At 46.9% G+C, this 24884-nt stretch overlaps 1 protein-coding gene across 1 annotated transcript in view; it reads right to left on the bottom strand.

The window, feature by feature from the left end:
* Positions 1–24884, bottom strand: part of LOC135377773 (CD109 antigen-like) — a 225577-nt gene that overhangs the window by 194361 nt on the left and 6332 nt on the right. The window contains exon 2 of the mRNA XM_064610439.1: positions 2849–2892. The gene's annotated coding sequence lies outside the window, so the exon portion shown is untranslated. The remainder of the gene's footprint in view (positions 1–2848; positions 2893–24884) is intronic.

The raw sequence follows: 24884 nt of genomic DNA, 5'->3' as shown, positions 1-24884 counted from the left end.
TGGCGCAGGCGGAAAGGATAGGGCAAACAGTCATGAACAAACTTTGCCATTTGCAGCGTGATAATCTTGAGAGTCGTCTGTTGCGACTATTGTTTTTCGGACGGCATCGCTTACGACAGCCAGAAAATCGCCAGCGGAACTGCACCACAGTCTAGTTAGGTTACTGGATGAAGTACCCCGAGGACCACGTATAGGATAAACATCGGGAGGACCGTGAAGAGAAGCGTAGATTTCCAAGATGGAGAGTCCGGTACTACAATGGACAAAACGCGTGGATGCCATTGCCTGCGAATGTGATGTTTGCCGAGGTTTGCTGCATCTACATGATAAGACGGGCGGATAGCGAGTTACATAGAGCTCATGTTAAGGTGCGCGGACATATCAGGCACCCACGATAAGGACTGGCTAACCGAATGATTGGTTGTTGCTCCCGGCGCCGATTGAGGAGTCATTGAAGGGCCCTGCGAACGCGACTTCCTTGCAGTGTTAGGACAGAGGTTTGTTTGCTATGCGCCGATCAAGGCGAACACGGAACAGGGAAGACATTTATAACCTAAGTACAGTCGACCCCTGTTTATCCGGACTTCATTTATCCGGATCCCGCGGTATTCGGACAAAAGGCACGGGAACGGATTTTCCTCCATGTATTTTGTTCTCGTTTATCCGGACTTCAGCTTCCGGACTCGGACAAGAATTCCAGGGAACGAAAGTCGAAACTTCTTGTAATCCAGCTTCAGTTATCCGGACTACCGTGAGTAAGAGGAGACGCTGACCCCGCTTCGTCACCCTTTTCGCTGTGTTGGGGTTATTCCCGTCACACGTCTGGAACCTACATTCCTCCGTAGGGGAGACAACCGTGCACGATGACCCCCTTTTCTATTTGTGTGCATTGGGTCACGTTGACCAGTCGAGTCATTTTGAAATATCTCGAGCAACTGTCCGGTTCTAGAGGGGAAAACTCCGACCCGAGGGCCTGCTGCGATCCCTGATGCAGAGGCTCATTGTGACTGCCGTAGATGATGCTGTAGTTTCTCACTACGTTGAAGTTGATAAGGATGATGACGCGTGTGCAGCTATGACTGATGACGGTGTGATTGTTGCTATTGCCTCCGATGATGTGCAGCAAAACGGTGCCGATGACGCAAGTGAGAAAAAAGACTCCGACATTGACACTTTGCGTCCGCACTGACATTCTTCGAGTAGCGCAACAGCGTGGCTCAACTCTATGCAATTAGCAAAAGTTTGCAGGAATCGAGTGCCTACACTACTATGTAACAGCTGTCATTGATGAGATTTCTGTGTTTTAATTAAACCTTGTTCTGTAGGACGTTTCTATTCGGTCGTTTCATTTATCCGGATGCCCCGGTATCCGGACGATTTCGCCGGGAACGGCACCGTCCGGGTAAACGGGGGTCGACTGTATTTCAGACTAGGTGGGATATGCGTGGGTTTAAACACCCCGGGCTTAAAACAGCGTGCGCGAGTGCAGCACTGCGCGTGTAGTGATGGTATGGTGTCTTCGACCTACACAGGACAGACAGTTTGTTCCGGAACTTGTGGAATAAAGGTTGCTGATTGGGACTCCGTCCGAAGCACGGTGACTTCAAGTTCTTTTACCACTGTCTGAAAGAAATGGACTAAAAAAAACTAGAAAATTTATTGACTTAACAGTAGTTCTACAGTCCCATGTTCTTTAGTGCAACCGCGGTTTCGGTTCTTTAGTGCAATGCGTATATCTAACCAAGACCAAGTAATTACTGAGTGTGCGTTTTTCTTTTAAGTAAGGGGGGACAGCATGCATCACGCACCGTTACTATTCGTATAGGAATTAGAATCGCGTCAAAGATAGGAAAGGACGCCAGAATGTTGATCCATAAAAGACCTACCCAGAAAAGAATCCCGACCAGAGTCATACGCATCATGTGTTCGGGGGGAGGAGGAGGAGAAGAATGCCATCAGTTGGGTACCATTTTCTACGAAGGTATTCCAGGGGATGTTGTCGAATGGTCGACCAGCCGATTGAAAGGCGTACTATAGGCGGCATACCTTAAGTTCGGGTCGTGCGCCCTGGAGCTGCAGATGAAAGCACAGACAGAGGGCAAGAATACCCTTTGCTAAAATAATTGTTGCTCCCTTTTGTTCGGGGCGCACGATTTTTCTTTTCCCATTTTTAGTTCTGCATGGCATTTCCATCGAGAATTCTTTTAAAGCATGAACATAATGAATGCCGAAAAAGTCCCATGTCAATGCCTGTCCTCGATGCTGCTCAGCACCATCGCTGTGCCGAAAGCGCCAAGCGTTGCCTCGGTCGACTTTTTTCATTCCGGCAACTTGGTGAAAACAGTGTTGTCCCATCCAGCGACATTATCACGATGGATGAACATTTCCGCAACGAGGAGAAAATGAAATTTCGCTTCCCACTTTACGCTGTCAGAGCGAAGCTGTAATCCGCATCGATCAGCGACGAATGGAAGTTCTTGCCAAATCCTCAATCTGGAAAAACACTTCTTCCTGCACCGTTTCAAATCGAGTTTCGGTGGGTAAACTGAAATGCGACAGAACGTTGTTCCATATTCCATAAGACAGAAAGGGGGTAGAGAGAAAAGGCAATGAGAGAAAACAGTAAAGCGACGAAGAATTGGTGTCCAAATGATGCATGTACACGAAAATGGTCGGGAAGCTGAAAAATGATATGCATTGTCATACGGGGGGTTTTGTGTCCTAATCATTTGCAACGAAAACGGTAATCGATTTGTGTAGAATCGTGTCATGGAAGAAATTACATTTACAGCAACCACAATCAATGGAGACGCCACTTGTGTGATGCATGGTCGTGCCTTGTACTTACACTTGCTTGAGTGCAGAAGCTGCGATGCTCTGTGTGCCAAGGTCCTGTAAAAGAAAGGAAGGAAGACGTTAGTGAAAAGCTCACATGGCTTTATGACGAAGTCTACTAAATCGTGACATAAAATGCAGCGAGACAATGTTCTCTGACAGAACTGTAGCAAACCTTTTTTAAACGATGATTCCTCGTGCTGCTTTCTTGCAACAACAACCACATAAAATAACCAATTGCCCGATGAAAGTATATGTGTAGATTTTAGTTTTTAAACTCTTCCTTCTGAATTGGATTCAAATTGCAACACTATACTCATATAAAAAGAATAAATAAACGCCGACTGTTTGAGACAGCATTATCTCTTCTGTTCTTTCTGTATATAACTAGAGCCTGAAGTTTTCGGGAAATATTTTTTTCGAAATTCGGGGGGCAAAAATCGGGTAAATAAACGTGTGCACTAAATCCATGCGAATTCGGGTGGAAAAACTTCCAGTATGCTAAATTCGGGGAGAAATCGGGCTCAGCTACTCAAACTAACTGTACTGGTTTGGTAGAAACGGTGATGTAACTGCATTTGCTGCCAAACAATTAATTTAGTGACTTCCTATAGATGTCCCAGTGAGGGCAGTTTGCCGGGTAAAAATCGGGTTTCACCCTAAATAGGCAACCTTCAATTCGGGGTGCAAATTCGGGGAAGAATCGGGTAAAACCCTAAAACTTCAGGCTCTATATATAACCGATGTGTCGGAAAGGTGACATACAGAGTCAGTGGTTTCTCCAGAATCGCAAGAACGGAGTGGGGTGGAAAAATTGGGGGATTTTTACAGTTCGTAGCAAGAGCAGCAGCTTTATGTACTCGTAGCATTGCCGACACGTGTTTAAAGCTGGAATAACAAGCACCCCCCCCCTCCTGCACGGTGTGTACAGGAAAGAAATGGAGGGGGTGTTAGGGGGGTGTAGGGGGGTCCGAATAAATCCCTCTATATATAGGATGTGAGAGAGCTCTTGTGTTCTATTCGTCTCTTGCAGCGGCCCTCTTCTATCAACGATAGATGCGAGATCATGGAAGCAGCAAGCAAGCAAACTTGTGCAAGGGTGAAATGGGAAACATAGCTCCGTCTGGCTTTCTCTTTCTGTTGTTGCTGCACTGCCCTCAAGGTTATATGTCGCTCACCGCGTGTTCGTGCAGCGTCTTTCTTCCATCATTCCATCACAGCTGCGCAGTGCAAATGAAGCAGAAAGAGATGTCAGACTCTCCGCTCTCTGTTTGAGAGCCTTCGTCGCTGGCCTTCGTGATCAACGCATACGTGCCAGGTTGCTAGAACTTTTCATTGGCAGCAATATAGTGTTTCACTTTCCAGCCACTAAACCTGTACGGTGTCAGGAACAGCTTACTCGAAACACGTCTCCCTCACACCGCGCGAAAACAAAGAAAAACGCCAGGTCGTGCTGGACAAAGCACGAGCGAATATATGGATGAACTGGCGGATACTCCCAAACTTTGAAGACAGTACATTTCGAGCTGAAACTTTTGTAACTACTTATAACGCGAAAGCAGCAGCAGTGGGGTTTGAGCCACAGCCTGCGATTTCCGGTCAGTAGAGCAAGGGAGCACGACAACCGTACCCTACAAAGGAACGATGTTTAATGCCAGATGAAAGTACGCGCACGAATAATGAAGCCTCGGTGCACGGTCGAGAGAGCGTGCCACACAGAACATGATGGTGAAGATGTGGCTGGATGCCAGGCGATGGCGATATGGCTGCGGCACAGCGGCTACAATGCTACCAGTTATACTCTGCCAGCTTTTTGTCCCCTCAACTTTTATTGTGGTTTATGGTGCTACGTACAGGAGTATGGCACGACGAATGATGCAGTATTTACATTACGTACAAATAACGAACAAGAATAACAACAGGAGGAACCAAGAACAAGAATATCAGAAGTCCATGGGACCTGCACGTAAGAGATCTATGACGTTTAGCCACGTGTGCTACCGTGCTAGTTACCCTAGCAGCACACCTTATGTGCCATTGTACCATGCAATAAAGCAACAACAGCAACAGCAACAACAAGAAATGATGGAGAAGTGATGATGACATGAGATGTTTCCCCGTGGTAGCCAAGGACCCGACCCCACTTTACAGAGGTTAATATGAGATGATGAATTAATGGTAAGCGCGAAGCGAAAACGGGTCGGAGTTCTGTTTAAAGCTCTTCGAGGAGGCCAGTGGCTTGCACGAAAGCAAAAAGGGAGTGAAGAGCCCTGCACTGATGCGCAGGGATCTCCATGGGCCAAGTACGAGGGGTGTTCAAGTCAAACCGGGACTTTCTGTCTCCTGAGTGTATAAATGGCTCGCGCTACTTCTTTTTCGTCATTCTCACACGCGACAGGCCTCCGCGTTCACCACGTGGTGGTCCAAAGTTTGTGCAAAACAGTAGACACGTGCTGGACAAGACGGCCGACAACGAGGTGAGCGCGCACATCGAACAGCGAATTGTCATGAAGTTTCTCGTGAATGAAGGCGTAAAGTCATCTGAAATTCACAGAAGACTTCAGGCTCAGTATGGCCACGATACACTTAGCCGCAGCAAAGCGTTTGAGTGGTGCAAACGGTTCCGAGACGGCCGTACATCAGTGCAGGACGATCCCGGCCGTGGCGGCTCAGAGCCCAGTGCCAGAGTTCCTGAGAACATCCAACTTGTGGAGAGCCTGATCCTCAAGGACCGACGGATAACATGTCTCGAACTGGCTCGAAAGACGGACCTTTCTGTGGGAACGTTGAACACTATCATTCATGAACACCTCCAGTTTCGGAAAGTTAGTGCCCGTTGGGTCCCGAGGCTGCTCTCCGTGTTTGACCGGCAGAGAAGACTGGAAATCTCCCAAGAGCTAAGGTACCGTTTCGACACTGAAGGACAGCCGTTCCTTGATCGGATCATCACGTGCGATGAAACGTGGGTGCACCATTTCACACCTGAGTTTAAACGCGCATCAAAACAGTAGAAGTATCCGGGCTCGCCAGCTCCCAAGAAGTTCCGAAGCATCCCGTCTGCGGGTAAGGTCATGGCCACGGTTTTCTGGGACAAGGCCTGCGTTGTTCATGTTGATTTTCTGCCCAGTGGTACCACCACCAATAGTGCATATTACGGCCAGGTTCTCAGGGATGTGCATAAGGCGCTGAAGCAAAAGCAGCCGGGCCTCATCACCAAAGGAGTCCTCCTCCTACAGGACAATGCACGCCCGCATACCGCGCATCTCACGACACGCACCTGACATGAACTTGGCTGGGAGTTGCTGCCACATCCCCCTTACAGTCCAGACCTCGCCCCCAGCGATTTCCGTCTCTTCGGGCCACTGAAGGCGTTCCTTGGGGACCGCCACTTCAGATGCGACGACGAGGTCAAGAATGCGGTCCGATCATGGCTGCTACGCGCCGGTAAGGATTTCTACGCTGCTGGCATCCAAGCCCTCGTGAAACGCTGGGACAAGTCCATTAGTGCAGCTGGAGATTACGTTGAAAAATAAAACTAATTTCTCGCCTGTAAGTTCATTTTACTTTTGCGAAAAATGAAAAGTCCCGGTTTGACTTGAACACCCCTCGTACTTTGGACAAGATGGTCTATGGTCAAGGAGCTCAAGTTAGCGTCGAAACATCCGGCGTTCACATATGTACCGGTCACAGTCCTCGATGATATGGGGAATCGAATAAAGCAATGGCATAGTATACGGTTGATAAACTGGTCCCCCCTGTCCCCCACTCCTTCCTGCTGTCCTCTCTCCATCTGTACACATCTATACGCCGCTCATAGTCACAGTCGCTTCGCGGCGCTAACACGGAAATAAAAAAAACTGGTATCGGTGGTGAATCAAGGAGTTTTAGTAGATCGGAATCATTTCATGAAAACAATACGACGGAGGAAGTTGTCGAATGAAAGATCAGCAACGTAATGTCAGCAACTTCAAAGGAATTAGGCGATTGGCTCATGTTTGCGGAACCGTTATCGTAAAAACACCTTCCCATCCAACACCCAAATAGTCTTTGTGTTCGCCGCACCGACCCTCTAAGGCAGCCCGCAATTTTGAACTCATTACAAATTCCTCCCGAATGAAAAATGCGTTCCTTTTAATTTACGACACCCGATCACGTAGTAGTGACAACACAATCAAACGGAATACAGAGGTGAACGCCATCCTCTCCCAAATTGACGAAAGGTCAAGGCTTCTCGAAGGAACTACAAGCTGCAAATACGACATACATAGAGACAGCACACCTTGAGCAACAGGATATGGACCAGGTTGCGGAGAACACCTGCTTCGATTCGCGATCACGACCGGCGGAACGAGGGGATGGCAGAGAACACGAACTGACGTTGTTTTACAGGGTTTGGTCCCCCCACCGGACGTCGACTCTCGCATTGGAATGCAACCACACGCGCGAAAGGTACTATACGTGGCTCGAGCCAACATCAGTCGCTATACGGCGTTTGTCGCAACATCCGTCCAACTCAATTACATCTAACAAACATGACACCGCGTTACTCGGCATATCGCTAGGGTTTCCAGTTTACGCACGTCTCCTGGCATGGTGTAAGCATTGTCAGAGTACTGACTGAAAACCACTAAAGGAAAGCCGCAGACTTGGCGTACACTCCATGCTGTTGAAGCTGTCGGTCCAAGACATTAAAAGTTTGTAGCGCATACCTCGCACATGAGAGAATGCGTGAGGCCCCAGCGGAGTCCTAAATAGAATACGTATACGCAGTAACGATGAGTGAGGAAATTTGCCACTTCATTTGTGGCTCCCTGCACACTGGTTAGTATACGAGATATGAAATGACGAGGTGGTGGAGTGGATGATGATACATGGCTCGAGACACTATCTGTCTCACTCGCGTCATTGATATATTCTTCTGAAATTGAAACATGCACAGAGTTGCGCATGCAGGATAAACAAAAAGTACTATCGACCAGCGTCTCTTGTCGGATCCTCCGGGAGCGACAAGAAGCGCCCACCTTCGATGGGCTTCAATCAAAGACAGCGCCTTCCTTTTATTGCCGATAATGTAGTGTCCGCACTCAAAGTGCTATACATTGGTCTGTCCCTGCGCCGCACTTCATCTCTCCTTCATTACCAGCGACTGGGAGACTGGTCGTTCGTCTGACGGCTTGTAAGGCTTAGCTGTGAACTTAATTACCGAGGCTTCCGAGTGAGTCGTTTTCCACGGCGTCACCGAGTGGATCGTCTTACGATGTTACCGGTCAGAATATGGGCTTGCAGTCCGATGCCAGCCGAATAAAGCTCGCAAAGTTCAGCTTAGGAAGACGCCTCCTTGTGTGGCGCTTCCTGCTCCATTCTTTCCACTTGACTTCCATCCTTTCCATCTTCCACTCGCTCTTTGGTTGCCACCACACTGTTAAAACAGAACTTCACCACATAGCACGCTCCTAGTCACCATTATTCCGAATAATATCATTCTGTGTCCTGATTTGTTAAAAACAGGGCGGAGGCGCCTATCTGGGACAAGATAATCTGTCCCAGATAGGCGCCTCCTCCCATTTTCAACAAATCAACATCACCACCACCACCATCTGTTTTAAGTGTACTAGCTAACGGGTGGCGGAAAAAAAAAAAGAAGATGGGCACGTGACACATTGCGCGTGACGTATACCACGTCCTTCACGTATCGCGCGAAGAGTGCCGTGCACGCGTTTTATCACGTGCCCTTCTCGCAACGCGTGCAAGCGATTAAGCCCCCTTGTTTTCTTAAAAAATCATTTTTAAAAAAGCTACGACAGCAGAATAGATGACGCTTTTGCAACTGAGTTATACGGTCAGGCGGACATGACTGTGTAACTACAAGATGACTAATTACCTAAAAATGCATTTAATTAACTTTTCTTAACTTAAAACTAGGGGATTTCGTGCAAAAACAAGGTAGCAGAATGGGAGACAATCATCGTTAAAAGCCATTTCATTTTTTTTTAAATCCTGGAACGAGCATGTGTGTTGAAATATCAATCGCTGAATTTTGATATGCAAATGAGCTGAAACCAAAACCGCGCCGGTCGGAAGCGCAGGGTGGACAGCGCTCATATACCACGGCAGAGGGCCACGTGCTTTGGAGCGATGCAGATAACTAGAGTCGGTACTGATATGCTGGTCAGCTTCCATTAGGCTCTCATGCTTTTTTTTTTTAATCTGCTGCGGATAAAAATAAAAACCCTGATAATAAAACAGCGACAGCTAAGCATCGTGAAGCGATACCGTACGATGCTGGGACGCCTTCTGCGATGGTATATATACCGTACTCGGGACGTTGGAAGAAGAATGAGGAGCAAAAGGGATGAAATGACGTCATCGTGATGTTCCCCCCCCCCTCCCCCTTGGCCGAGGTTCCTGAGGTCGCCCCGTGGTGGTGGTGGTGCACAGCAAGTTCGGCCTTTTTGGTCAGCATTCATCTTGACAAGGAGCCTGAACGTAGAGACGTAGACAATCACAGATAAAGAAGAATCGCATCGTGTTTGTCCTTTCTTCTTTGTGTGTTATTGTCGAGGTTTCTACGTTCAGGCTCCTTGTCAAGATGAGTAGTGGTGGTGGTGGAACTGCTCGCCGTGGTCGGCCACACTTGTCGGACACACAACGTCACGACTAACGCAGGAGGTATTAGATGAGGTTTCAGGCATGCAGTACTTTATTCCGCGATTATGATCTCACGGCTCCTCGGTCCACCACGGCCGCCTCAAGGCCGTTGTTGTGAGTACAACACACAAAAAGGCTCAGTTCTTATGGGATGGAAGGAAGATAAAAGGTCGCCCCTATTTCGCTCTGATAGCACGAGGAGCATCGACTAGCTCTTCTCCGTCCAAAGCGTGCACGCGACATTACTTGAGGTATTTCTGCAAAAATATTTGTGGGCGTCGTCCTGTATTCCCAGATTTGCCGGAGCCAAATTGAAAAGCCAAGAACCGCGATCCGTTTTCCCCCTGACCGGCGTGCACCCTTCGGGTCAAACGTGCAACTGAGGAGAGAAACGAGAGTGAAGAACGTAACATATGTCGTGACGACGTTGACCACTACGAAGAGAGCATATCCTGGAAGGCTCCACAGGTGGCGCCGAGGGTATGACTAATGAAATTGGTCATGATTGTGGCTTCAACGAAAGTGCGTGCCTTTGTGTTAATAATAGATGAAAGGCAAGGGAGAAGAATTTTCCGGCACGGGGCCACCCACCCAAGTGAGACGCCCCCACTACGTAGAACGAGCTACGCACCCTAATGCACGTAGTGCACGATTGAGGGCGCTCAAACTATAAGAAGGCCGCTGAGCATCGAGGGCCACCTTGGCAGAGAACATGGACAGCGCCTCCCTTCACCGTGCTTTGAGCACCTTCTGCCAAAAAATAACTCTCTGATGAAAATGAACGCACACGCATTATTTGATTACTCCCTCGCTTTGACTAGGGCTCTGCTTTCGGGAAATCAACCGAGAAGCCCTTGAAAGTGAATTTTTTTCCTACTGATGTGCCACTGAAACGCCGAAAGTGCCCGGACATATGGCATCTGACGCGGACGTACACTCTTACAAATGAACTTCACCGCATAGCACGCTCCTAACCAACCATCGCCTCGAATGATATCGTTATTAGCTCTGATTTGTTGAAAACGGGAGGCGTACACCTTTTTTGTGACAATTATGAAGAGCGTCAGTGTCACAAAAAAAGACGTACGCCTCCCGTGTTCAACAAATCAGCGAAGATAACGATATCATTTGTGATGATGGTTGGCTAGGAGCGTGCTACGCGATGAAGTTCATTTTTAAGAGTGTGACGGGGGAAAGTGTAATAGATAGTACATAAGCAAGGGCGTACCGAGAGGGCGGAGCAAGGGGGTCCCCCCCCCCTTGGAAAACATCCTGGGAACGCCCATGTACACAAGTGACTATGAAGTGCCACTGTTCAGAACGTAAACGCACGGGCAGAAATATTAGCAACACTACATTTTTCAGTTCTCATCTGCTAGGTTTCAAAACTGACTGTGTGCTTCAACATCTCGCAATTTTTTTGTTATACAGGGCGTCTCAGTTAAATCCCCGGGCTAAATAATTCGGGAACGGGTGCATCAATCGAAGAACTTTCTTTTTTACATGTATCTGTCCAATACCACCTACAAGCGAGGCACTGTGTGAATGAGTGGGAGGCGCTCATTATTTAAATAAAAATTCAAATGAGAAAGATGAAAGACACTGAAAAGGTTAGCCAGCTGTAGGACTCGAACCCACATCTTCTAAGAGTGAAAGGAGGATGAGTGAGAGAGAGTGACTGGTTTGTCCCTTCAGATGACGCACCCTGGAAGTCGCTGAGAAGGCGTGTTAGCTTAGCTCAATTGGTAGAGCCCTGGAGCGGTAATCCAGAAGATGTGGGTTCGAGTCCTACAGCTGGCTAACCTTTTCAGTGACTTTCATCTTTCATCGTTAATTCCTTAGGCAACTTGAGGCCTTGTATGTGATTGTCCCTTCTATGTTGTTCCAGCCTCAGAACATCAGTTCTCTCATGTTGAACATTTGCCGCTTGCGTCGATCCCTGTCGTATGAATGTGTGTATGAGTGTGCAAAAATGTAAGAGTGAAAGGAGGATGAGCGAGAGAGAGTGACTGGTTTGTCCCTTCAGATGAAGCACCCTGTAAGTCGCTAAGAAGGCGTGTTAGCTTAGCTCAATTGGTAGAGCCCTGGACCGGTAATCCAGAAGATGTGGGTTCGAGTCCTACAGCTGGCTCACCTTTTCAGTGACTTTCATCGTTAATTACTTAGGCAACTTGAGGCCTTGTATGTGATTGTCCCTTCTATGCTGTTCCAGCCTCAGAACATCAGTTCTCTCATATTCAAATGAGTTTCGTGAAAAACAAAACTTCTAAAGCAGGGCACCGATGGCATTAAAATGGGCACTACGCCTTTTGGGACCTTCAGTTGACACCTTTTAAAAAAAATCCGCCAGCGAAGCGGGTCATTTGTTGCACTAATTAATTGGTTTCGATTTACATATTTTTGTCGCGGCTGGTAGCGATAAGCGCAAGAGGACGCTCTTCCACTCCCTTATCCACCATTTAATTACGTGTTCTTGAGCTTACTTCGCAACGGGGAGTGCTGAAGAAAAAGTAACAGCGCCAGACAGGCTTCGCCAGTCCCCCTCCCCGCTTATCTGAGCGATATGCGCCCTTTCTCTGTTATGATCGCACGGACGAAACACAGTTAATCACATAGTACCTTGATGTCACATGCTTTTTACGTTTCCTTCAGCACTCCCCGTTGTGAAGTGAGCTCAAGAACACGTAATTATGTGGATAAGGGAGTGGAAGAGCGTCATTTCGCGCTTCACCGCGACCAGCCGCGACAACAATATGTAAACCGAAACCAATTAATTACGGCAAACAATGACCCGCTTCGATGGCGGATTTTTTCTCTAAAAGGTGTCCACTGAAGGTCCCGAAAGGGGTAGTGCCCATTTTAATGCCAACGGTGCCCTGCTTCAGAAGTTATGTTTTTCACGAAACTCATTTGAATTTATATTTAAATAATGAGCGCCTCCTGCTCATTGACACGGCGCGTCGCTTGTAGGTGGTATTGGACAGACACTTGGAAAAAAGTAAGTTCTTCGATTGGTGCACCCGTTCCCGAATTATTTAGCCCGGGGATTTAACTGAGACACCCGGTATAACGCACACTGCGCACCGAGCACTTTGACTGATAGGCCATTGTCCAGTGCCGAACATGCCGACTGTACGGCGACGAGGCTGTAACCTGCACAGGTAATCAGGACAAGTTCCGCATCCTATACTACAGCGCCGCACACTGAGCGGTTGGGAAAACTGCTTTCCAACCTTCTGTAATATTGCAGCACTCCAGGAAACCGTCAGGCGCAAACGGTAACAGCGTCTTCACACATCGAGAGAGCGATGAAGGGACTACAAAGGACACGTCTGGATCTACTCCGTGGAGTGACCAAGTGCTTGTTACCGGCCCACAAAACCAGAGATCGTTCTCTGGATCATAGCAGCGAACCAAATGCTTCTCGTCCAAGTAAAACCCCGTGCCACGCCATGGCCAAACCATGACACGAATCTTACTGGTCTCCTCAAGCAATCGGTCCAATCATCGTGGGTGATCGTTTGAGGAAACCAATGACGGGCCGCTCCGCATTGTCGCGCTTCTTGAGAAGGAGAGGCAGATTGTGGTGTCGTTCACGCATAGATCGCGAACGACGTAACCGATGAGTCTCGTTCCTTTTGTGTTGGTGTCGAGGTAACGGCATCTTTCATTCCGCAAGGAGAAATTTTTTTTCACTTTATTGTCCCTTTAAGTATTATACCGAATTCTTCGTCCGACAGGCTCCACGATAACTGCAAAGACGAGCTCCCAAAGCGGTCGAATTGTTCGGAGGGACGCAGTTTACACCAGTCGCTCATCTCCGGGCGATCGTCGACCCACGCAATTCCTCCGGCGTGTGCTGCAGCTGCCGGGCAATAACGTGGCCGACAGAAACGCGCTACAGCAGCTGTTCGTAGCAGTTCCCTGCGGTTGCCGAAAGGTTCACCCGCCTCCAACGACACACAGCTAGTTGATAAGGTCCTCGCCATTCGGGACCCTCGTCGGCCTGTTACCACGGCTCTCTATTCCGAATTTCCCGCAGACGGTCGACTAGACGTCCCCTTTGGTCCAAACACGAGTCACACAGTTTCGGAAAAAGTGACCTCTTAGGTCTCGGGTCTTAGGGTGAGACACAGGGTCAAAATTAACGCCACTCTCAAGGAACCACAGTGAATTGGATAGCAGTACCAGGCACTAGAAACAACGCACATCCCTCGGCAAAAGATGTCGTGCATCGGATCTCACTGTCATGTGGAGCACATTATGTGGCCAAACGACCGTCTGCGGGAACATGCCCATGTTCGGGTGGCAAATTCGGAATTGGCAAAACATGTTTCTGAGCGTTCCAGCTGTGTGCCAAAGTTCGAGGAAACTAAGTTGAAAGCTGCATTCATGGCTGGAATGCTAGACGGCAGCAAACCGTCCACCCTTCCATCTGTAACCTCTTTTCGCTTGAACATTTTCAAACGCGATTGTTACGCATTAAACATATGCTGGCTTTGGAGCCGTCGTGTGCGGCTGTCTGTCTGTGCGTTCCCCCATACTCGAGGATAATGAAACCTGGCTCTTATTACGACTGAGGGCTGCCTCAAGAAATTGAAACAAGTGAACTCAGTTTGTGTGCAGGCACCAAATGTTACATTTAAAAAGTAATGGCTCATTAGTTTTGATAATAATGATTCGTAGTTGAATTTTCTGACAATCTAAGCAACAGCGGACAGACAAAAGATGCTACCGAAAAGTTCGAGAACTTTATTTAAAGTCAACGTTTAGAACAAATAGATTTCATCGTAACCAAAGTAATCGCCTGCCGCATTCACGCGTCAGTCAGCCCCTCTTCAGCACGTCCTCTACGATGCGTCTACAGAGTCAAATATGGTTCTTCGAGCTCCATTTTCATGTTGGAGAAAGAAAAAAAATGCAAAAAGCTAGGCCGACAGAGTGTCAGAGTGAGAAGTCCGAATGACAGTCGTTTTTCGTAGTAGCCAAAAACTCAATCACAATGAGTGATGAATCATCCGGCTCATTGTCACGATGCAATATCCATGTTTCGTTGACCCGCCGCATCTCTAGATATGTTTCCGTCGAACTTGTTCTCGAAGCGGCCTCAAATCTTTGCGATAGAAGTTGAAATCACCATCCACAGTGTGGCACCGTGGAGTATTATCATATCTTTCTTTTTACACTTATGGTGTCAAGAAAGCAATTCAACATTAATTTGATGGTGCTGCCAACGATCTGATGCTGCCGCGCTTTCTTCGGTCCCGATGAAGATGGATGCTCCATTTGAGAAGATTACTCTTTAGTTTCCGGGGTCGTACCCATAAACCAACGTTTCATCACAAATGATGGTCCGTGACAAGTTTGGGTCATTTTAAAGTGCGCTGAGCTCCCTGCACACGTGAAAGCAACGTTGTTTTTGTTTATTCGTTAGCAGATGGAGAACAATTTTGCCGAAACGTGCCACATTCCACGTCCCAATAGATTTCCCTACAAGTCCCGTTCGAAAAATACTGAGCCTCACGAACAACGCGATACTCCAAAAGATACTACCTCGGCCGTGGCTTATACTGTTCGTAAGTGTGAGTCCTCCATTACAGCCCTCATCGCACAAAGCTTGTTTCAACATTTGGAGAGCTACCACTCCTTGGTAATACTGGAGGCGGCACCTAGAGGCGAAGTTCTGCATTACATACATTTCTTATCAGCGGGGCATTGAAATTTCAGGAGCGTTTGATGCGTATGGGTAGCACCTCGCAACCACCGACGACAAATGGCATGCCCTCAGTTTTTTTTAAATTTTAATTCCGTGTTAGCGCCGCGAAGCAACTGTGGCTATGAGCGACATACACACGGGGGAGAGAGGGGATTGCAGGAAATAGTGAGGGACAGGGGGGTTAGTATATGCGTCCTGGGCCGACTTTGAGGGGAACTGTGCCGATATCCGTCTGGAAAGTCTGGCGGAAAACCCAGGGAAAACCTCAGACAGCACAGCCGGTGGTAGGATTCGAACCCACCACCTCCCAGTCTTCAGCACGACCCTGACTATACGCGAACGAGCAGGTGCTTTCACCCGCTCGCCCATGGCGCTGGTCTCTAAATCCGTGCAGTGCAGACCTGTAAAAATATTTTCAAAAGTAATTACGATTACAACTATATGATCATAAAAGTAATTACGATTACAACTATATGATCACAAAAGTAATTCAATCACAGCTACAATTACAAAATACGAATTCTAACTCAATTACAACAACAGTTATTCTGAAAATCAAGTGAGTTATGGTGGATTACATTCATATCAATATGTAGGGGTTTCATTTATTTATTTTTTTTTGTTATTTACAGATTTTGTATAAAAATATATGAGAGCAGCATAGATGTCGTTTTGCAGTTGAGTTATACGGCAAGGCGTGCATCCTCTCGAAGAGAACACGTAACTACAATATAAGTAATTACCTAAAATTAATTTGTTGACTCTTTAATTCGAGGATTTCGGGGAAAATGAGATAGCAGAACGGAAGACAATCCTCGTTGAAAGCCATTCTATCTTTTAAAAATCCTGAAACGCGCATGTGTTGAAACATCCATAGCCGAATTTCGCTATGCAAATGAGGCAAAACCGAAACCGTACCGATGGGAAGAGCACGGAGGACAACGCTCATTCCACGTGAGAGGGCCCCATACTTTCGCGCAAAAGAACAATTCCCTAATTAAAGAGTTAATGAATGAATTTAGGTACTTAGTCATCTTGTGGTAACATACTCTCTTTGAGAAGATGTCCGCGTGGTGGTATAACTCAACCGCAAAAACGGTATCTATGCTGCTCCGATAGCTTTTTTATACAAATTCCCTAAAGGACGAGAAAACAACCCGTGCATTTTTGAGCAAAAATATACGAGGTGCTGTATAACAATAAAGCTCTACAGCGCTGTATAACGTTATTGTATATTTCTGAAAAGACAAAGACTAGTTATATGCTAGTGTTATAGATAAAAGATAAGAAAATTGTAAGAGACCAGCAAGTCAAAGAAGGAGATGAGGAAGTAAGAGAAGAGGAGGGTGTGAAAGAAAGAGGAAAGCGTGTGAGGAAGAAAAAGAAGTGGGGAAAAGGAAGGACATTCAGGTCACTGAAACTTTTTGGAACGTTGTACAGGGTGTTTCACCTAACGTGATAAAAAAAAATCGTATTAAAAATGTACTTGTCATTATGGGGTCAACGCCGTTTATTTCGAGGAAAATTTTGCCATGACTTCTGAGCACTTTTATAGAATTTAAATTGGCGAGAAATTGAATTTTCCCAATTAAACTCCGGAATTTGCCAAGTCAACCACGCGTTGCTTTTCTTTTTGTTTTATTATTATTATTTTTTTTTTTTTTACAGAGAAAGAAAGCGCATACCGGATTCACCCCACCCTATTGCAAAATACATTCACTACTATAATGATAATAGCCCGATAAATATTGCGAAACCGTCGTTTCGAGGCGCGCAATTTTGCCGGCCTCGCTCAGATCTCCGAAAGAAGCGACGCGAGAAGGCCATGTACCTGCCCTTTCACTTTTCTAAACTTCTGCTGATAACGGCAGCATGGTTGCAACGCAAAGTTATCCGAAAGAAGAGCGAGAAGGAAACAGGAAGGGGCGAGTAACCGTTTTTCTACCGCAACAAAGCTCGGCCGACAATTTGCGCGCCTCGAAACGACGGTTTTCGCTTTTTTTTTTTTTTAGCTATTACCAAAATAGTGAGGAATGTATTTTGGAATGCAATGGGGTAAATCCGACGGGCGCTTTCTGTTTCTGACACAAAAAAAAAAAAATAGAAAAAACGCGAGGTTTACCTGGCAAATTTCAGATATCAGTTGAGAAAATGCAATTTCTCGCGAATTAAATTTAATAAAAGCGTTCAGAAGTAATTGTAAAATCTCCCTCGAGGATCCTGACATGTGGGTGACCTCTACAATAAGGCCAGATGGGCCGAACGAACTTCTGGTAACGACATGACAAGCTCATAGAGAACCAGCTTTCGAAGTTCCTGGACAGTTGTCTACTCCAGAGCTAACAAAGCCCATTTTGCTCAAGGCTAAGACAACGGTACTAGAGTTGTTTCAGAAAGGGTCAGTCAAGATAAACCTCACGTTGTCGGATTATGAAGATCATTGGCTGAAAATCCAGAACCGCTGTGACATCGACAGCCATGGACATTAATGCTATAATGTTCCAAGTTCTTCAAATGCAGTGGTGTCAGGTGATTCAGCAAGAGCGCCTGATGGAACATGTGCCACAACTAATGGAGGTGCTGTCAACCACTTTGAAGGCTAGCTACACTCTTAAAAAAAGGGTGTGTTTTTTGGGGAGTGCACCCTTGCCACATATATCATTTTTAAGTGGCAAGGGTGTACTCCTCAAAAGGAGTTACAACACACCCTTTTTTAAAAGTGTAGAAGCCCAAGTTCGAGCTAGTCAAGCCGGACTCCTTCGACGGTCAGTCAGTAAGCCGAGTGTCTTGGCTCAGGGTTTATGAACACGCCTGTGAAAAAAAAAAAAAATTACTGGCATCCAGATGAAGACCGTGTAAGGAATATGTAGCAACTCCGATTCACGATTTTCCCGATTGTAGATGGCGCCACGCTCGCCGTCCTTATCACGCCGTTCGCCTCCCGAAATAATCCCCATTGTGCATGGTTGACCTCGCGAGTTTTAGGCGGTCCGCGCCCTCTGTGCTGTTTGTCGAGAGGTAAAGTGTCGGACTTCGCCACGAAGGTCCGCAGTTCGATTCGAGACATTCACGTCTTTTTGCTTGTCTCCTATTGCTATGTGAGTACTTTATTTTTATTTTGTTGTTATATATTTATGCTACAATTATTGTTTTCACAAGTCACTGGCGCCTGTACTGACTGATTATGGAATTTAGTTGCTCTTCGTATTGTTTTACTCGTGCATACTTACTGTATGCCGACGTACAAGTGTGATCGGATAGTACGGATGCCGGTATCTCGGAGGCTCTCAACTGGATCTACCAGCGGCTGTAAATTAGGCTATAAACATTGCCTACACACAGCGCTTACAATGCCAGTCTGGAAAGTCTAGTGCTCGAAACGGTATTCCTTTTTTTTTTTTTTCTGCACTCGCTTACATGCAATTTACCTTGATAATAACTATATTATTCGTGCAAAAATTACATTTTGATATATATATTTCTGGTAAGTAAGCATTATCAAATATCTGAATTCATTTACAAGGCATTGGTGCAAAAGACTTTTCAAAATTTCCGTCGTAGAACAGACTTCTTATTATTACCCGGAAACTTCAGTAACATATTTGAAAGGCTCCTTTCCCCCATGTTATCGCTTCTTTTTCTTTCACCTTACACCCGCTCAGAAAATGATGTCAGTCGAAAACCCCAGTGACAGGGGACTCCTTTTCTTCTGGTGTGCCAGGTTGCAAAACCGTACAAAGGAGGTGAAGGGCGATAAAGGCTTCGGGTCGACACACGGAAACCAACCAAAGAAGATATGGAAAGGTCGAGCGGCAAGGCCTCGCAGCGGGAGTCGCGATATTCCCAACACAGTTTTTTTTTCCTGGACGCCAGGACGAACGATTCGACAAAAAATAGAAGGACACAGAGTAGAAAAATAATAACAATGGTCACCTGACAACATAACGTGTTCTTGTTTGAGTGTTGCAAAAAAGTGCAGTTCGGCCTCCTTATTATGTGGGACAGGATAATATATGCCTTCTTTTCTTTTTTTAGAATAACTTCTGAAGCGTAAATTTTTACTCCAGATTTCCTTGTGTTGGATGCTGAGGTCTCAGTTAATTCAATCCAAACTTGAAAACGTGAAATTCGGTCGTGGAAAAGCTGAAGAACTGGACACCATGTGAGCCAAATTTATGCGTATTTTAGGAAAATCACTGTTCTTGAAGGGCAACACGGATGCAATTACAAAATTGGGGTTTCCGGAGATGAATATGAGCGCTAGTTGCCAAATGAAGGAATGATCACGGAGAAGTCGTTTCATATAATCAAAGCTCGCCCGAGATGCCGGATTTTCCTCCCCGGAAAAAATTTCCCCAGGAAGAATCGTCCCCAGGGAAAAATTTCCCCAGGAAGAATCGTCCCCAGGGAAAAATGTCCCCCGGAGAAATGGTCTCCGCAAGAACGAAAGCCGTTTGATCGAACGCGGGACATTTGGTCGAAAGCCATTTGATCAAACACCGTTTGACCGAAACGGCAGCGGTCGTTTGATTGATTTTTTTATTGCTTCGTTTGGAGCAGATGCATACTCTAAACAAGACTGAACTTAGGTTTTATATGGCTGTTAATACAATATAAGTATTTTATACTATGGCGAAATTTCCTTCTTAGCATTCAGACTTCGAGTGCCTTTCGTGCACATATCACTATAATATTTCGGATCCCAGCAATGAAAAAGGTGCCCAGAAGAAGCACAGACTATTGGCTGCTCCCAACTTGAAGACATTTTCTTCGGTATGTGTCCTACTGCTACGCGGGATACTTCAGCATTGTTCTATTCAATTCAATTTTATTTCCTTTCGGATGGGAGAGAGTAAAAAGCCAGAAGGCTGCGCTGTTCGTGAATGACAAATGTCTGCAAATAACCAGAGGTCTCCCCTCTTTAGCTGAAAAAAAAAAAAGCAAGAAACAAACAAACAAGCAAAAAAGGAGAGGACACTGATTGCCTCATGCTCATTTTGTTCGAGTCAAAAGTTACAGAAAAAGAGGTGCTAAACTGCTAAGGACATGCTGCGAGCTTCGAACTCCCTTCGAAAAAACGTCTTTCGAACAAAGTAGAGTAGCTTGATGGGCTTGTTGGTACATGACTCGGAGAACAAGGAGCAGTCAAAACAGGGACAAAAACACAAGACACACAAACAGAGGCTCCACTATCAACAAGTTTTTACTGTACAGCACAAGCACATTTATAACCAATGGTAGGGAGGGGAAAGGGGCATAAACGGGACACACGTGGGGGCCATAAAAACACGAGGAACAACCGGATCTAACTACTCACTTCCACCTTTCAGTCTGCATTCCAGGAAACCGAACTCTTCCCTTGTTAGCGATATTGACGGCTCACTGACACATTTATCAGACCCGTACTTCATTATCAAAAAGGCCTCGAAAATTTCCCTTTCATTCTTGGAGTTGAATCGCCCTCTGATCTTCAGGACCCCGACAATGCTGGCTGACGATAATCCCTTCGCGAGCAGCTAAGTAAGCTTCTGTTCTGGTCTCCAAGGCCACGCCCTAAGTCAGCTGTCCATGAAAGTAAAGAGGAGAGAGGGAGTACTACGGTGCGCGTGCGCGCCGCATGGTCGGCGGATGGATACGGTCAAAATGTTCCGCGCGGTTTTTCCTGTGCTACGGCTAGAGGGCGACACACAATGACGCGGTTTACGGGGCTTTGAGACGATATTTATCCGTACTCACATTTCATGCTTTTTTATAAAAACGGAAAGTGGTAGACATATAAATTTGATGTCTATCGGTTCCTGAAATATTTCCGGAGAAAGTAAATGAAAAGTTTTTTTTTTCGAAATGGCTATAGAAGTTTAATAAAAACCTGTTCAAAGAGGGAGGAGAAAAATTGTGTATTTTTTTCGCATTCGTGACGTCGCTGTAAAATACATACGACATGTATGATAAATCTAGTAGCATAATTCTCTTCATCTCGTCTTCCTCTTTATGATGAAACCACCCACGTCAAAATCTGCGCGGCGGTTACCGAGAAAAAGCATAAAAACTGACCCATAGGATATAATACCTTGGGACGGAGAGCTGTACGAGGTACGTTTACAAGACCATCCGAATCAGCCATGGGAAGAATGGAAGGATTTCCTCGTCTCATTTCAAGAGAATTGGAATATTTGATTTGGAATATTTCTTCGGAAAACATTGACTTTTACAGATTGCTGACAGCAACCTTCCGGAAACGTCTCAAATCCTACTCATAATTCATGGACTGACGCGAGATGTGCAAAAACAGGTTCAAGTGGAGACACCCAAGTCATATGCATAGGCTGAACGAACCATTAAGACAAAGACAAAGCCCGGGGTACGGCCGGCGTGAGGACAGTGGGCTGTCGGGGGGCCGAAAGTGACAGATCGAATGTATGAAAAGACTAGTACGAGAGGGTGCTCAGTCCTGCCCGTCGACACCGAGTGAGACTATTTTTCTCTGTAACATCGATGTCAAAGTGAACGGGAAGACCGCTAAGGCGTTGGCTGTCAGCGGGACATCGGTAACAAGATGATTGTGAACTATAGGGTTGTATCATGTTTAGTAGATGTCATCAGTTATGATGGCAAGAGGAATGCTTTTAATCTGGGCGGATGTCACATTGACTTTCCATGTAACACCAAGCAAACTAAGGCTCTAGTAATTGAAAACGTAGAGTATTACCTCCTCCTAAGTAAGAACAAACAACGAACGGAACGATCAAGTAGCGGTAGAAGATCTCGAAGTCGCAAAGACGTGTGCTTATACCAACCGAGAAAGAAAGAGGGGGCCCAAGAAATCTTTCAGAGGTACCATGAGCTAATGTGTGTCGGCAAAATACCCACCGGCTGTACACAATACTTGGGACCAGCGCCATGGTCGAGTGTGTGTGTGTGGGGGGGGGGGGGATATATTTATTAGAACAGAGAAAAAGGACGAGGAAAGCAGGCCGAGTGAACAAAAGCATAAACTGGTTGGTGATAGGGTTGTGCTGAAGACTGGAATGTGGTAGGTTCGAATCCTACTACCGGTTGTGCTGTCTCAGGTTTTCCCTGGCTTTTCCGGCACATTCTAGACGGATGTCGGTAGAGCGTCCCCCCTGAAGTCGGCCCAGGACGCATATAAACACCCATGTCCCCCACTCCTTCATGTTGTACTTTGTTCATCTGTTCGCGTCTGTACGCCGCTCACAGCCATGCACAGTTGCTTTGTGGCGCTCACACGGAATGAAAAGTTTAAAAAAACTTTTCCAACATGAAATAATATGGTTTTATGCAAACCACGAAATACGTGGCCAGTACAGCCGTAGCTACCTACGTTCAGAATGTCATTTATGGGTCAATGAGACATAAATCAAGCGTCCTACTCGAATCCGAACTACGTGAAACCCTTGGCCCAGCAGCAACAGCAGGTCGCTCAGCGTGACACATTGCCGAAGTTGCTTTGCCCTGAGAAGGTAAAGGCTGACGTTTGCAAGTCATATGCCGATGCCGTAAAAGGCAAGAAGTCCGGAGACGCACGGAACGTTGGAAAAAATAAGCGCAATATTTGTGCTGCTGCGCGCACTGTCAGTCCGACGCAGGTGCAACCCTCAAGCAGCAAGATTTCGTCTTCGAAGACTAATCTGAATCAGACCCACACATTGGAGTCTTGCTCAACTAGCTCTGACGCTGAAGCTAAAATAGCGCGCAGGCCATCCGTCTCGTCGGAACCTGCGGACTTGATGCTGTCTCTGGTGCCCCTTTCTTTCGGAGCAGTTCGCGTCCTTCTTCGTGGTCAGCCGGAATCTGCAAGAGCTCCCGAAGTTCAAGCCGTGCTAGCTTTTAGCCACTCCTCGTATGGTTCCTACGTCTAGTGTCATCAACCGCTTGCCATGGCCTATAATGGACCTACGATTTTTCAGTGGAACGGCAACGGACTGAAGTCTAAAGCAGGCGATTTTCGTAACTTTATGCACCGCTATGGGTTCCCGATTCTGCTGTTACCTGAGCCCCGAGCGGATGAATCGTAGGCTTTCAAATTACGCCCTACACCAATCCCAGAGACCAGGTCATGGACGGCCGATGGTATGTATGCGGAAGGACTTGCCGCATACCCTAGTGAGGTCATCGGTTCACGAGAACCTTAAATGCGTGGTATGCGTGGTACGTGTTAATCACGAGAAGCTCACTGTGGCCAGTGTATACCTCGCGCAACCTGTTCGTATTGCTGAGCAAGATCTGCCAGACTTTTTCGCCTGCCTACCTTCGCCTTTTATGGTATGCGGGATTTTAATACTCATGGTGCATCCTGGGGCAGTAGTCACACTGAGGCCGGGTAGAGGCCGTTTACTTGAGAAGGTTGTTGAGGAGCTTGGCATCTTAATTCTGAACGACGGCTCTCCTACCTTTTTTCAGGGGGCTCGTACTCAAGCTGTCTGGACCTTTCCCTGTGCTCGAGGGATATTGCACGCTCGGTGCGTTGGACTGCCGACGTCGATCTAATGGGAAGTGATCATGCTTCTCTTCTCATTACTCTGCTGTCTTTAATGAGTGGCAACCGCAGGGTACGTGTCACAAACTGGAGGCAGTTCGCAGCCATGGCGGAGTCTCAAACTCCTACTTTAGAAGACGTTGCTAATCTGGATGACTTTACTTAGATTATAAGAGGGTGCCAAGCCTTAACAACAACTACGATTCCAGTGCTGCCAGACGATCTGTCGTCGATGCGGAGTATCAACGGCTGCAAGCAATTCGCCGTAAGGTCGAACGCCGTTTCCGGAGGACTGGCGATTTCAGAGATTACAAACAAGCTTGTCGTATCAGGGATCTCATTCGGCGTCATTTAGATCGGTTGGCTCGTAGAGCATGGAGATCGTTCTGTTCATCCCTGTCACCCAACACTCCGACGACCCGAATATGGCAACTTGTAAAATCCTTGAGCTCCCCAGTGGCGCAAACGTCTCCCTTTAAAGCCTTAGAGATGCACCTCAACGTAGACGAGCCTCTTCTTGTCGACGATTTCTGCAGAGTGATCAGAAGGCCTCAACAGCTTCATCGTCTCTTGAGCATATTATCTCTCTGGAGAGATTTAAACGCGACATTAGGGCCTCGGTCGAAAATTCTCTGCTGGACGTGGACTTCACGGTGCTGGAGCTACGGGCGGCGTTGCGCGCTTCTCGTCTGAGTACTTCTCTTGGCCCCGACGGAATACCGAATCGATCGCTTCCAAACCTGGGTCCTACAGCCTTGCATGCACTCCTACGGTTTATTAACGAGACCTGGAGGGAGGGCAGAGTCCCGGGCTGCAGGGGCCCTATTCTCGTCAAAGTAATCGACCTCAACAACAACCTTATTGCGAGATGATGAATGGGGAGTTTCCCCGCCAGGGGCGGTACTCTACCCCATTGCTGGTGGTGATGCGGGGAATGAAATAATGAGCCCCTTCACAATAAGGACCGATGTCCTGTGGTATCCAGAAAGGTGGAGAGAGCTTTGAGGGCAGAGCGTTGGTGGGCTGGACGTGGCCAGGGACCAAGCAATTTTGTGAGAGAGAGGGGGCGAGAGTCCAGCTCGTTAAGGGATCCGGAGAGTACGGTTCGGGAAAGTTGGTAGTGTGGGCAATGGAGAAGAATGTGCTCTAGATCTTCTATAGCACCGCAGTGACTGCATTGGGGAGAGT

This window comes from Ornithodoros turicata, chromosome 1 (assembly GCF_037126465.1).
Source record: "Ornithodoros turicata isolate Travis chromosome 1, ASM3712646v1, whole genome shotgun sequence".
Taxonomy (NCBI): Eukaryota; Metazoa; Arthropoda; class Arachnida; order Ixodida; family Argasidae; genus Ornithodoros; species Ornithodoros turicata.
The sequence above is the reverse complement of the archived record's forward strand: the minus strand, read 5'-3'. Positions and strand labels throughout refer to the sequence as shown.